Below are 15558 nucleotides of genomic sequence, written 5' to 3'. Positions count from 1 at the left end.
AGTATTGTCAGTCTATTTCCCATCTCTCTGCCTGAAAAGAATGGAGATAAAGATCATCGTAACTTGGGCATGACCAGCATACCAATCCAGTTCCAGTAATCGAAGCACCATTGGACTCATGCTACAAATTAGATGGAGGGAACAGAGCAGCAACATTAAGACAGCCAGGACTAGGCATATAAGAGAAGCAATTCATTTAGGAGTCCCTCTCTTGAAGGTACATGTTCATTGTCAGCCAAAGTTGATCTAGCCCTATTTGATTCAATAACCCCAATAAGGTCATTCTTTTTTCTTTCCATCATCTTCCAGATTCAGAATATTACTTGAATAACTCAATTTACTTTAGAATGTAAGTCAATTCTAAATGATTTTAATAGTTCCTTCTTTAGCATTGAAAGACATGGCTTAAGAAAACCCTGTTTAGTTATATCAGTCACTCTAACTTTGATAATTTTAAATTAAGAGATTGGACATTTAAAAAGCCAAAGGAGGATACAATTTTGTTAGTGTAAATGGATAATTGGTGGAAATGAAATTTATTTTAAAATACTTTGATTTATTGCAGTGCCAATAAAAAAAATCACTCTAAAAAATGGCAAGCCTCATTCTAAAATGCTATTTCCAGAAATTCTCCCCTCAGCTATTTAATTACCTCTTAAAGCTCTTGAAGTTTTAGAGCAAACTCAGATTTATTCATTCATTTTTTTTAAACTAGAACAACATGTAACTGATAGTGACTGAAAAGAAACTTTTATCCAGAATTGCAAAAGGTGTGGGGAGAGGGACTTATATGGAGTTTAGAGGGAATGTAAACCAGCATAGTTGCCTGGAGGGCAATTTGACAGGGTAAGACATACATAGACTTGTATCTAGCAGTTCCACTTCTACTTTTTGCAATATATCCTGAGTAAATAACAGAACATGTTAACAAAAGTGTTTGTGCAAGTATCCTTATTACAATACTGTTTCTAATGAAGAAAAGTTAGAAACAACACAGACTTAAATAAGGGAAACAAGTAAAAAAACAATTCCAATGAATCCATGCAATGAATTTTCATAAGACCATTAAGAATTTTATACTTTAAGACACATAGAAATATGTTTATCGTACGCTTTTACTGAAAAGCATGGTGTACAAGACAGTATGGCAGTTTAAAAATACCGTATTAAATATATATCATTTATTCACTAAGATTAAATATACAGACAAACAAAATTATAACTCATGCCTGGATGAAATTTGTCTAACACATATTTTCTCCACAAAGCAAATCTGTTATCTTGCACCTAGGAATACTGACAACACTTCAACATTACAACTGGGGGCCATTTAAAATAGTAAGAATACCATAATATCCCCCAAAAAATGAAGACATTTCTAAAAACAGTCACACTTAGTAGACCATGAAAAGGATACTTGTTTATCAATGTGAATGTCAAATGAGAAGGGAAGGTACCACCTCATTCCACCTTAGCTGGGAGTTGTAAGGGGAGGGAGACTCACTTTTACTGTTCTGAGCATGTCTGGGAATGACAACATTCTATAAGCATTGATTTAGGGTTAACAAAAAATTTTAGGCAGTAGGAAAATTCAGAAAAATGAAAGAAAGATCAACAGTATACATCTGAACACACTCAGATACACAGAGTTGATCTACATGAATTTCAGTAATGGAATAGTTATAACATTCAGTTATGCTAAAAACCATGTTTTAAGTAAATGGTTTTAACTCAAGTTCATGTTTAAAGATAGTGTGACAGTAACTATTATTGTGCATCTCCATGCATCATGGCAACAATTTTTATAGAAAGTCATATAGTGCTATTAGCCATTGCACTTAATAAGGAATTATGATCACTGTTAAAAATGCAAATTTTTTTTCTTGCCATAATCTTAAGGCAAAGTGGACTTTGTCACAACCCAAAATATTCTAGAAGTATTCAAGCAATATCAGTGTAGTTTAAGTATCACATAAATTTTTGGGTTTACCAAAATGTTATTTTTCAAAAGCAAATAGCAAAGTTGTTCTAATGAGCAAGCAGATTATTTTTTTAGGGAATGGGTGAAGGCTGTAGAATTAAACTTCCTGACTTTGCCACTGAGCTTTGTAGTTTTCATGGGCAAGCAAGCTCCTTAAATTTGAAACACAGTTTTATCTTGATATTTAAAATAGGATTAATAGCTTATATGTTAATACATTTGGTGTTCTAGAAAAGTGTCTGATACATAGTCACAATACAGTGAATGCCATTATTTTTTGTTAGTACAAAAATATTAATACTGATGTTGAAATATTAGAGGTAGAAAGTTATTAGCAGCCTTTCATTGGTTTATGTAAAAGAATGGAAAATAGCTTTAGAAAAAGCTGAAAATATATAAATAAAACACTATCACTCATTTGAATGAGTATGAATAAGCTTATCATTTGTATTTCCACTATTTACCTCTAATTTCTCAGTTGTTTTGCTCCTCACACTGATCTCCTACCATATTTTAAAATAATTCTTTCATTCTCCCGAATTTCACATATACCATTTTCTTGTGATCCTCATTTTGAAAGTCCATTTCTCTTCCTCCTAAGTAGTTTCAGGACTCTATCATGTTGACCCTCAGCAGTCTCTTTAAGTCAATCTCATTGACCAGGATGATGGATGGTGTTGCAGCCAGAGTTCCACCCCAAGCTCCTGTCAGGTGGGAAAGTCCCTGCCCAGCAAAGAATGAAGCATTCAATGTGTCTGCCCTTTTCTGAAGAAGGGTCTCAGACAGCCCCCTTCCGCTGTCTCAGTTTCCTACATCTTACAGTGCTGCGTAGTCCTGCATGTGCCGCAGGACAATCATTTAAATAAAGCATTTCATTCTCTAAAGGCCCATTGATCCGTGTGACTCCACTATCAGCACAAATGGGAAGCTCCTGCCTGAATGTGGCAGATGAAAATGGAAATTATATACTCTGGTAACACTGACTTTATTATAGCAAAATGATTTGCATTTTGAAAGTTCGGTGTTCTTGCAAAACCTAAAGGGAAAGACAGAATACTGAGCTACTATGTAGGTCCAGGTGCCAGCAGTAAGGTAGTTGCATGACCTAGTGCTCTTCATTTAACCTGTCTGAGCCTCAGTCTGCCTTACTGTTGCAGTTGCAAAGCTGTCAGTGCACTGTTTGAGCTCATGTCTTTTTAGGATTGCTGCCAGGATTGAGTGACATAATGGAAACAAATTACTTCACAAATTAGAGTATTTCATAAATGCAGTAATAATCTGTTACATTCATAACATCTAGACTCATCTGTCTCCATTCTCATCAGGACCTTTAAGCTCCCATCTTAATCAAAGATCCTTCTTCAGGTTAAAATGAGTAAAATGAAAATCATAAGCAGTGGTATCAAGTAATTTTCAGGAGGACTATTAAATATATTTAAATTTTTTTACATTTAAATTGAGGATAAAACTTTAAGTTTTTGTTTGCTTCGACTACAACAGAGTCTTTAGCATGTGCTTTTCAAAGGGACTAATAATCATAAGATATTAGAAAACAAAACAGTTTATCTCAGCTTTTTCTGATAAATTTAATTTGTATACAGCTTTTCAATATGCTGCTCTGTCTTGTCTACATAGGCTGTGCTATAGCCATTTCAAGTTCAGAATTACTGCAAAAGAAGTAATTGATCTTCTATTTCAATATGCCTGCTGTTTCACGAGCTCTCTTACAATTCAGAAGAATCTATTTCTCATTGATGTTGAAAAACATAATAAGGTCACAGCAGGGAGGCTTTAGCTTCATTAAAGAACATTATTATAAAAATAAAATGATCAAGGGCAAATTGTTTCTGTCCTTGTGGTACAGTTTCTGCAGATTCACATTAATCTGAGCATTTAGAGCCACAATAAATTTGTTATCTTCTCTTTATCATTCACTTCTCTATTCACTTTCACACTTCACTATGGTAGCCCCTAGTGGTAGAAATATGTCAACTGCTCATGTTCCAGGGCAATTCTTCCTTTGTTGAATACAGAGGAATTAACCCTCCCCGAAAATGAGGACTAAAATATGTCAAATAACTGAATTTACTTCTGTTTTTAAAACGTCATAGAGAATGCTGGTGTCCAGCAAATGTAGATGCCAGCATTACTTAAAAAGCAACTGAGCAGAAAAATGAATTGAAATTTTAACCCAGTCAGGCTTTCATCTATCATGGGAGCCTATAATCAGGGAACAACAGAGAAGAATTTAAGACAGAGAATCAGTGATTGCTCTATTAATCTACTTTAACTGATACTAAAATCTGACAGAGCACATTACAAGCTGCAGGCAATAAGGCTTATCAATTCATTACTACTTTCAAGGTTCTTCCTGGCTTTCTTTTTGCCTTAAGCTCCTAGCAAAGGACAGCCTTTTACAGTTCAATTTCTGTTTATTTTTGACCGCTTTTAATTATATTTGATGGCCTATTTCTGTACCACTGAAGTTACTGAAGTTGCAAAGCACTTTGTTGTTATAATGATAGCTCCCTTGAAGTTTGTTCATTATTAATTGCTTTTTGAAAGTGCTGCTTGCTCTCAACTCACTTTTTATAAATATTTAAATAACTGAATTTCTATAACATAAATATCTATGCACATAAGATAGGGATTCTATTGCCTGTTTAATAGGTTACAGATAGCAGTAGAATAAATTTTTTAATACATTTCTGTAGTTTAATATTAATTTGAAATGTTTCATTAAATCATCTTGTAGTAAGTTCTCATGGATAGCTGTGTCTCAAAACAATCAATGATGTAAGAGTTTGATATTTTGAACCTAAAATTCTAAAAAAATGTTTATAAAATAGAATGAGTACTTTTTATAAAGATGAATAAAATCCTATAATTAATCTAGGTGTATTAGACGTTACAATTCTTAGTTTTTTTAAGATGAAATGAAGGAGTTTACTAAAAGGGATCTTATCACACAAATATATTATTGCTCAGGAAAAAAATGGCAGGAGAATGAGGATAATAAAATTTAAAAGCCTTAATATTGTTTTTAAAAAAAGACTGATGGTTTGACCACAGGCATTAACTTCTTTTTCTCAAATATCAGGCAAATGACATCAAAATAATTGTTTTAAAAAATCAACTTAGCGAGGCGATACTACTAGAAGCGAGATGATGACAGCAGCAAGGTTAAAGGCAGGTGACTGTGTCAGGCACTGTTCTAACTCAGTATCAGTAACATCCCTATCATTACCTCCACTTCATAAATGTGAAAATAAAGGCACAGAGACATCAAGCAACTTGCTAATCAAATATTCATTAAGTGATAAAGCTAGGAGTCAAATCCAGGCAGTCTGGTTTCAGAATCATACCCTTAATCATTGTGTTATATTCAAATTGTGGAGGACAAGAAACAGAGAAATGATGATTGATGTAGTGGAGCTGACAAGGTATTGCCTTATGTGCCCAGAGTGTGGAGTACATACAAGTCAGCTTATCAGCCCATGAAGCCACCAATTCACTGGAAGGAGTGGATGTTTAGAACAAAGGGGTGGGATGCAGTTTGAAGGAAAAAAAAAAAAAAATCCTAATACTGTAAAGTGGTTGCTCTCTCATCCCCCACAGCTGGCAATTGTTCCCCATTCCTCAGCACCTCCCATCCAGAAACCCTGAATTCTAAGTATTTGCTTTGGAGACAATAAGCCTGGTACACTTTAATGAGAACCCTTATTTCAAGCTGCATTCTTAACCAAAGAAACTGGAATCCCCTTCTCCTTGGTTTCTAGAACAATAGCAATCAAATTGTACGACCACAGATCCTACTCTAAAACCCTTCTCTAATATGTAAGCCAGAAAGAAAAGGTCATCTGAGCAAAACTGCAACACGACTGTGACCTTTAGCTAAATCCTACAGTAACAACCAAAAACACTGAAACAAAAGAGAGACAATACAGAAGTTTAAGAGCACACACCAAAAACATCACTGGCATCAGTGCTGAACATGAATAGATTATGATATTATGATAAGATATCCTATGACAATAAAAGCAGAATGCTATAGTAAGTAAAGCACAAAATTGGAAATTAGAAGAACTTTTAAAAACAGAATGGATGAACCAAAATGTTCTCATTTTTAAAAGGGATACTATTCTTTAAAAAGACATTGTCATAAAAGATAAAGAAGGCTGAGGCAATGTTTTAGATTGAAGGAGTCTGCAGAATAAGACACCTGTTATTTTTACAATGAGGCTGTTAGTCTGAGGTGGCCTAATGCCATGAAGGTATTTGTAAGCAAAGCAGAATCCAAGGCAATAAATGCCTCAGAGATTACAAAATCAAAATCTAAGTCAACCAAATAGTAAACTATGTTTTAAGCTATAGCCAATCAATAATCTCCTTGCTTTGCTTCTGCATTTTCTCTCTCAAGTCTCTCCCCAACTCCTCTCCATGGAGCATAGCTAATCACTTCTGGTTTGGTGCTGACCAATTCATACTGATTTTTCTTCACTCTTGAAATTTAACATGTCTCAGTTTACCTTTTAACACAAGTAAATACAATATATGATTCTAGGCTGGATCCCATACTTGAAGGAAAAAAGTACCATGAAGAACTGGCTGATAACAGTTGCTAACACTGATATAATCTACTTGCTGGTGTTCCAAATGTTTTATTCATTACACATTTACTGAAGCTGATTGTCTCCAGTTTTGTTTCTTCTGCATGCGTGCATGCACACTCAATCATTTCCAACTCTTTGCAATCCCATGGACTGCAGCCTTCCAGGCTGCTCTGTCTATGGAATTTTCCAGGCAAGAATACTGGAGTGGGTTGCCAATTCCTTCTCCAGAGGATCTTCCTGACCCTGGGATGGAACCTGTATCTCTTGTGTCTCTGCACTGGTAGGCAGGTTCTTACCAGTTGAGCTACTGGGGAAGCCTGAAACTTATTACCCTACTGTAAATATGTTAGAAATTATTTTTGTTCTTCAGGGAAAAAAATTGAGGTAGTTAGAGGTGAAGGAAAGTCATATATGCAATCTACTCTCAAAGGAAAGGAAAGAAGGAAAGCATAGAGATAGTGTGTTTGGGTTACTGAGTGTACTTTAAGAAGAAAGCAGATGAGGCAAATGTTAACTACAGGTAAAAGGTACTGAAGTGTTTCTTGTATTTTTCCCACAGCTTCCTAGATGTTTTTATTTTCTTAAAAATCAATAGAAAGGTAAAAGATAAAGCCAAGGAAATTTAAAATAGAGAACCCCCCCCAAAAAAAAGAGAGAGAGAGAGGGAGTAAGAGTTGAAAAACTTTAAGACCTGAATCTAGAAGTTTCAATAATTGAGTAATGATATAAAGACAGTTGATAAGATAAAGTTATCAAAGAAATTACATATTATTTTTCAACCTCAAAGAAAAATCACTCTTAAGTGGAATTAGTCCCATATCAAGGCACACCATCTTGAACCTTAAAAATCATGAGGTTCTACAAAGAGAAAAGTAAAACAAAAGTCACCTACAAATGAAAAGAGATCAGACTGGCATTAGAATGATCTTATCATAGTCATGAAGGAGAATCCTTTTCATCCCAGATACTAAAGCATATACTCAAATATCAGTCACATGGAAGGGTGGAAGTAAGCCCTCTGAAGACAAGCATGGGTCCAACATATGTACTTTTCACACTATTTTTTAAGAAGCTACTAGAAACTTGTTTTGTTTCTGCAAAAAGAGGGAGAGGTCTAATCAAGAAGGAGTAGTAAATACAATTCAGGAACAAGAAATTCAGAGCCAAACAGACAGGGTGCATAAGAAAACAGCCAGATAGATGGGAACAAAATGATGGAAGACTGGAGGAATAGAATTTCAAAATAAGGAATTTGACACATATTTTAATAATTTTGTACATTTGAAATCTGAAGACATTATAATCTGTTAAGCTTCAGGAAAACAAAGATCTTAGCCCCAAACAATGTTAACCTGAACACAGTATCTACAAAGTCATTAAGTAAACATTGAGTACTAAGTTCAACACAACAATTTTTTTCAACATATTGAGAGGAGAGTGGAAAAAAAAAAGTTCTGTGATCAGTGGCTGGCTTATATCCTCTAAAGTATCATAGTAGGAAATTAGTAGATTATGTTTAGAACTGATAAGTCAAGATAACAATAGAAACATAAATTAAAAATAAGCAAAGTTATTACCAAGATAAACAGGTAGAAGTTGGACCTTTTTCTATTGAATGTGGCTACAGGACAGACAATGTGGAGCAAGATGCTATGATTCTGTTGCTATTATAAGCCTCTAAATACTATCCAATTACTAGATGATCAGTTTCTTTCCTATTTAGAAAAAAGTAAGGAGAATAATTCTTAGGGCTCTACAACTGCTTCAACCATTTCAACAACAGTGTACACTGAAGATTGCAGAGAGATGTCCATCCTCTGCTGGAATTGTGTAGAACCTTTTAAAAAGAAACACCATCCAGTGTTATGACATACTTCTGAAAGGAAAACCACCTCCTACCAAAAGAAATTTCCAAGAAACCAGCAGATATTCTTGTTGCCTTCCCATTTCTAAACACAGTTGCTTTAAAAATTAACATTCACTCTCTGAAATTTGAAAGCTAAAATTTCGTGGGTTTAATACAGGGTAAGAATATCCCATATCCCTCTAGATTTTATAAAATAATTTGCTTCCACTGTTAAAAATACTTGAAAATAAAACACATTCTGCCCCTACTTTCAAGGCCTACCCTGAGTAGGTGCTATTTATCTCTGTTAGCAACAGAATTCGGAGAAGGCAATGGCACCCCACTCCAGTACTCTTGCCTGGAAAATCCCATGGATGGAGGAGCCTGGAAGGCTGTGGTCCATGGGGTTGCTGAGGGTCAGACACGACTGAGCAACTTCACTTTCACGCCTTGGAGAAGGAAGTGGCAACCCACTCCAGTGTTCTTGCCTGGAGAATCCCAGGGACAGGGGAGCCTGGTGGGCTGCCATCTATGGGGTCGCACAGAATCAGACACAACTGAAGCGACTTAGCAGCAACAGCAACAGAATTTGAGAATTTCCACATGTCCAATGTTCCAGTATTGAGCTGCCAATACTGACTACCAGTATCTCTGACTGTAGCCAATGGTATGTATTAATCTAAATTCAGATGTTTTTAACTGTTTCAGCATATTGCAACAAAAAGTATGTGATAATCACATGTGTAAGACATGATTTTAGTGTTGAAGTTTGCTTATTTATTACAGAAAGGCAACAATTGCTTAAGTGATACCTAAAAATGAGAGAAAATTCCTCTAATTTATTAAGATAAAAGAACATTGCCATATCAAACAGGAATTTGTATCTTCCCCTCTACAAGAAATAAATTACATTTAATATCTACTACCGCCAAGTTCTTCTATACAGTTCATGAGGTTCTCATGGCAAGTATACAGGGGTAGTTTGCCATTTCCTCCTCCTGTGGGGTCTCAAAGTGTCAGACACAACCCCGCAAATGAACAACATTGTCAAATTCTGAGTTTCACCGTAATCATGTCATCTCCAGCATCTGACATTAATCTAAGGGGAAAGAAGGGCAACTTCTGACATTTTTGTATTTGAGGTCTCATGTATAGTAGATCTTTGAAGGAGACTGATTTATGTTTCTATGTAACCAGAAAATTATGCTTTATCTCACATATTAAAAAAATAAAACACTTCATTTTAATAAACTATTTTTTTTGCCATCCAGCAGATGACACAATTTTTTTTTTAACATTTTCCTAAACTTTCCTACATCTCTTTAATCATCTGGGATAATTCCTTCTCACTCATCTTTATCCTTTTGTATTCCAATGTCCATGTCTCCAAACAAATTTATATTAGCACCTGTTTTCCCACTTTTTCCTTCATCGGTTTCACCCTAATGTTAAATCACTCGTGGGGATTTCTCAAATACCAAGCTCCAACTTCTAAGTTTTTCAGTTTCATGCTTCTAACTCTTGTCTCAGACCTTTATATACTGCAGTATTCTGCCACCATGTCAAACTCTCAAAATTTCAGTATAAATACAATACCGTAATGGGGCAGGGAATAGTAACTGTGAAATACTGCTGTATCTTAGAAGATTTCTATGGCAACAATATGATAAAAAGGAGAAATAGTGATTTTTTAAAAATTGGTCAAGGGGGAAAAATGAGCTTAAAACATTGATTAGACAGGAAAATATATCTATATATAAAAAATATAAAGGATATGAAAGAAGACTTTCAGGATTCAGAAAAATGCTTTACTTTAACAAACATGTTCTGAATAAGTAGAATGGAAATGAGGAGGAAAAGGAAAGAATTATCTAAATATTTTAGTAAACATGAAGGCAATTTTATGATTAACAGAATTGAGAAAAATAGAAATAAAAATTTTAAGCCTCAAATGCATTTGACTCATTCTTTACTGAAGTTGTAATTGAAACTGGAGGCCAAAATTTCTAACTAGTGTTAACAGGAAAGTTACAGGTTTAAGAATGTGACAAAAATGCTTTGAGAACACAACACCATGGTTTAACCTACCAGTCTTTGTTTAGAAAGATAAAGATTATTATTTACTTGTTATCATGACATTTTTATTTTAATCTATTCGTTCAGTTCAGTCACACAGATGTGTCTGACTCTTTGCAACCCCATGGACTGGGTTCAAAGCATGCCAGGCTTCCTGTCCATCACCAACTCCCAGAGCTTGCTCAAATTCATGTCCATTGAGTCGGTGATGCCATCCAACCATCTCATCCTCTGTCATCCCCTTCTCCTCCTGCCTTCAATCTTTCCCAGCATCAGGGTCTTTTCAAATGAACCAGTTCTTCACATCAGGTGGCCAAAGTTCTGGAGTTTCAGCTTCAGTATCAGTCCTTCCAATGAATATTCAGGACTGATTTCCTTTAGGATAGACTGGTTTGATCCCCTTGCAGTCTAAGAGACTCTCAAGAATCTTCTCCAATGCCACAGTTCAAAAGCATCAGTTCTTTGGCGCTCAGCTTTTAAGCTATACCTTTTGAACATTTATCACAAACTTGAATTTATATGTGTTTAGTACAAATGGTATATTACAGGAAACATTTTTTTCTAATATTAGTTTTAAAATTGCAAGTACTCTTGCTTTTTGACTTTGACACAAACGTCTACTGTAGAAAATCATACGTAACTGAGTGTGGTAGAAAAATGTTATGGCATATAAAATATAAAACTTTGGAGGTTGATGTTGTTTATAACTGATATTTAAGTACTACTATAAGCATCAGATTAGTAAACTATGATATGCTTCATGGGTATAAAAGATACAGAATTTCCCAATTAAGTCAGAAAAAAATGTATTTGTGATGTTATGGGGATTTAGCACAATAGGAAAATCCACAGATCACTGGAGGAGGATCATAAAAATAAAGACACTTCTTGATAATATTCAAGTCCACGAAAATTAATCACCATCCTTTTTAATACTACTGAAGAAGAAGTGAAAGTCACTCAGTCGTGTCAGACTTATTGCAATCCCATGAACTATATAGCCCATGGAGTTCTCCAGGCCAGAATACTGGAGTGGGTAGCCATTCCCTTCTCCAGGGGATCTTCCCAACTCAGGGATCAAGCCCAGGTCTCCCACACTGCAGGTAGATTTTTTACCAGCTGGGCCATCATGTAAGCCCAGTATTCCTACCCTTTATAAAAAGGAGAAAACAAAGGGATTGCTAACTCTCCTTTACTATTTGTCCTCTACCTTTGAGGTCATTGTAAATGTATTGTTCCCTCCATCCACAATGTCATTCCCAGCCTATATATAATCCCTGTTATTTATATCAGATTCAGTTTCAAGAAGCCTTCATAATTGCTTTAATACAAATCAAAATATATCTGTCTTCCAGCAAACAAGACTCTATCATGCATTATCTTTAGCATCTAACACTAAGAGTTGCCTAACATATTAAAAATATGTGCACCTGCATTATAATATAACATTGAATACTATCTGTGTATACAGCATATCTTCTTTCCTGGAAGAAAGTCACTTGAATGTAGAAATGCTTTATTGATATCTATATCCCCCACAGGTCTAGAGAAATACAGTGTTGATAGTAGATGCTTAAAGTTTTGTGAATGACTTCAAGTTTTAGTTATTGATAATCATCACTAACAGTCACTATCTTTTTTTTTATAACCCCCCCAGCTCTGGTCTATTCTCATGTAACTCACATTTTCTTGAGAAATATGAATAAAAGACAGAGGGTAAGCCTGGTTGCAACTTTTGGTTTGCAGTAATCTAATTCTCCCAAATTTTGCTACACATTATTTGACACTAAAAGTGGTTTCAGTGTGATCAATATACATTATATTTTGATTTATCTTAGGCATATATTCATGAATGACTAATGAACACTGATTGATGTAAACAAGTTCTCATCTTGTGATAATTTCCAGTATTTTATTATAGTTTGCAAAATATCCTCATCATAGTACTTCAGCAAATGTAATTTCAGCTGCTAAAAAATTCAACATGACTTCAGTTGTTGGCAATGTTAAATCATTCCTGTTGCCATGTGATGTTAGCTGCAGCTTACATTTCAAGTCACGAAGGGTTATTAATATTATATGGTCAGAAATAATTTCCAGATCAATGAATCAATGCTATCTTAATATTCTGTCTTTAATTTTCATACCACATTTATTTTGTGAGTGGTATTCATAAAAGGAAGTTGCTCGGTGTTGCCAAACTCATTATCATAGGATTTTCTCCAGAGCTGAATTTCCTTTGTGATCAAAGGGCAACACGAACACCTTCTAAACTATTGAACCATAATGATATCATGGGCAGGCCACAGAGAATAGAGTGAGGAGGAGGGAACTTTCTCTGCAAATACTTAAGGATACTTTACTGGAAAGCAAAGACATTTTACACAGGAAGAAGTAGAAGTAGTACAGGAACAAGTAGAATAAGTGGCTCCATATGCATCCACTTATATACACATGTACATGTGTGTGTGTGTTTTGTTAAGTAAAATAAATACTATTTTTTTTAGAGTTGGTAGGAATCTGCAACATGCTTAAACATTTATAAAAGGCTTATGCAAACATTCTATTAGTTGACTTACAGAATGGGGATGATTTATAACAACAAGTAATTTCGGTCTCAGAGGCTTAAAGAGAAAATTATGCTCTGGGTTGCATAACTCATTCACAGCAGGGTAAATATTTGAGCCCAATTAATACCATATCTGTCCTCCCATACACATGTTGATATGTTGATAACTTTCAACTACCATTATATACGTTTTTTCTGCCACTCTTCTAGTTTCCACCTAATGATAGCTCATACATTTATAATATACATATTGGAGGAGAGCATAGAAGATCAATTATGAAGAGTAAATTCATTGATGGTAACATTTTTCTCCCTTTTTCTATGTTGATACAAAAAAACTTGCCCCTTCTCCTGTCTACTAAAGATGATTCAAGCCTACTCAATCAATCTGGGCGGCCCCTCACATACACTCTTGCCTATCAAGCAAGGTTTTCCTTTTTCACATTTAATATTGGGAAGAGTGAAAAGAGGAGATCCAATTAGAGAGGCATCTGAAGGAAAGAGGGAAGAAATATGGGTGAAAAGATACCTGTGGTTCATTTCGTATCTTGACCTAGTGGCCAAGTAGAGTATGGTTTCATGCAGTTATAAATTTGGGTATATTGAAGACTTGGGTGTCAATGTCATCATCCAAACAGAATATTCAGTAGGAATTAGAGGGCAAAGCATGGACTTAGGAACACAGTCAAAGAAAAGTTTGAAAGAATACTACCAGTATTCTTTATAAAGTTTCTCTTTAAAAGATGTTCACATAAGAAATTACAAAATTATCTCAATTTTTAGATAACAGTACAACTTATTCATGCATCATTGAAGTAAAAAAATTAATAATTAAAGAATATGGTAATGAAAATAAGTAACTGAGAGATTTGACAAATATTTTATCACTGTGATTACTTATACAATGATGCAGTTTTTTAAAAAGGCATTGATGTTTGCAAAGTGTATGATAAGAGACAGAATAATCAATTTGATATACTAAAAACGAACTTTAAACAAAAATGTTAATATCTAAACTTATTCAATGTGCAGCCTTTATGGTATAATCGTCTACAAAATGAAAGTTAGAACAAGGTAAGTGAGCATATGTGCATTTATCCATTTCAACTAGTCAAATTTAGTAATTATCAATACTAATGAAAGCACATTTCCATATATTTAACCTTCAAGGTCCTACTTAAATTTTATTCCATCTTTGGTGTCTTTACATGTTTAACTAAACAGGAATCAATTGGCTTCACTATCTGAAATTCTCATTTACTTAAATGAAAAAGTTAATTTTTTTCTTATGAAATCATGCATATAATAATATATGTACACATGCCATTATGTTTAAACACACAGTTTTACTTTGATTTATCTTTTAACCTCATTTCTCATTTTTTTAATCTCTGAAAAACTACAGTGATTTTATTTTCATGACCATCTGTAACATTTTCTTATGAAAAAACCTAATGATTATATACTTTGTTTTGTTTCTAATCATCAAAATATACATTGTGAAGACATTAGAAGTGTTAAAAATTAAAAAAAAAAAACAGTCTCCTTTCTATATAATTTTCTCTATAAATTTATAACTGTTATCCTATGAAGGATTTTTAATCTCCTGTTTTAGTTTTAAAAATATGCCCGCTCCTTCTTCTATGTCTTGAGTATTCTTCTAAACCATTAATACCTATTTTAATAAATCTATAGAATGCTACTCTTGAACAAAATCTATTTGATAAATATGATTCAATTAAGTATTTGGGCTATTCATTATTTTCTCTGATATAAAAACAGACTGAGAAGTATCCTCTAAATATTTTCAGATACCCATAAATATTTTCTTACATTAAGTCACTAGATATAGAATTGCTATTTATTAATACATTTGATAAATAGATTAAATATTCATTGCATGTTTCTTATATATTTTATAGTACTTGCTCTACTAGTCTGGATTGGCTTATCTTCTTTACTAATCTTTAGTTTCTGAAAAGCAGGTATTCTATAAACTTAAAGTAAGACACATATTGGTTCTAGTTTGTAGACCTTATGAAGTATAAAATGTTTTTGAACGAAATATATTCCGTCTCCTAAATCTATAGTGTATTATTCTTTTCAAGCCAAAAAATCTTTATATTCATGACTCTAGATTATACATATATTTTGGCTTATGGGTTCATGAAGGTACAGACTCAAGGACGATCATAAATATAATCTGTGCAACAGTGTTCAATTCAGTTCAGTTGCTCGGTCGTGTTCAACTCTTTGCGACCCCATGAACCACAGCACACCAGGCCTCCCTATCCATCACCAACTCCCAGAGTTTACCCAACTCATGTCTATTGAGTTGGTGATGCCATCCAACCATCTCATCCTCTGTCGTCCCCTTCTCCTCCTGCCTTCAATCTTTCCCAGCATCACAGTCTTTTCAAATGAGTCAGCTCTTTGCATCAGGTGGCCAAAATATTGGAGTTTCAGCTTCAAA

At 34.3% G+C, this 15558-nt stretch overlaps 1 protein-coding gene across 13 annotated transcripts in view; it reads right to left on the bottom strand.

Annotated features, from left to right (window-relative positions):
- The window catches only part of PTPRD (protein tyrosine phosphatase receptor type D), a 2538842-nt gene that overhangs the window by 1738950 nt on the left and 784334 nt on the right, over positions 1-15558 (bottom strand). The window lies entirely within an intron of this gene.

This window comes from Bos javanicus, chromosome 8 (assembly GCF_032452875.1).
Source record: "Bos javanicus breed banteng chromosome 8, ARS-OSU_banteng_1.0, whole genome shotgun sequence".
Taxonomy (NCBI): Eukaryota; Metazoa; Chordata; class Mammalia; order Artiodactyla; family Bovidae; genus Bos; species Bos javanicus.
Note: the sequence above shows the minus strand (reverse complement) of the source record. Positions and strands in the feature narration are given on the sequence as shown.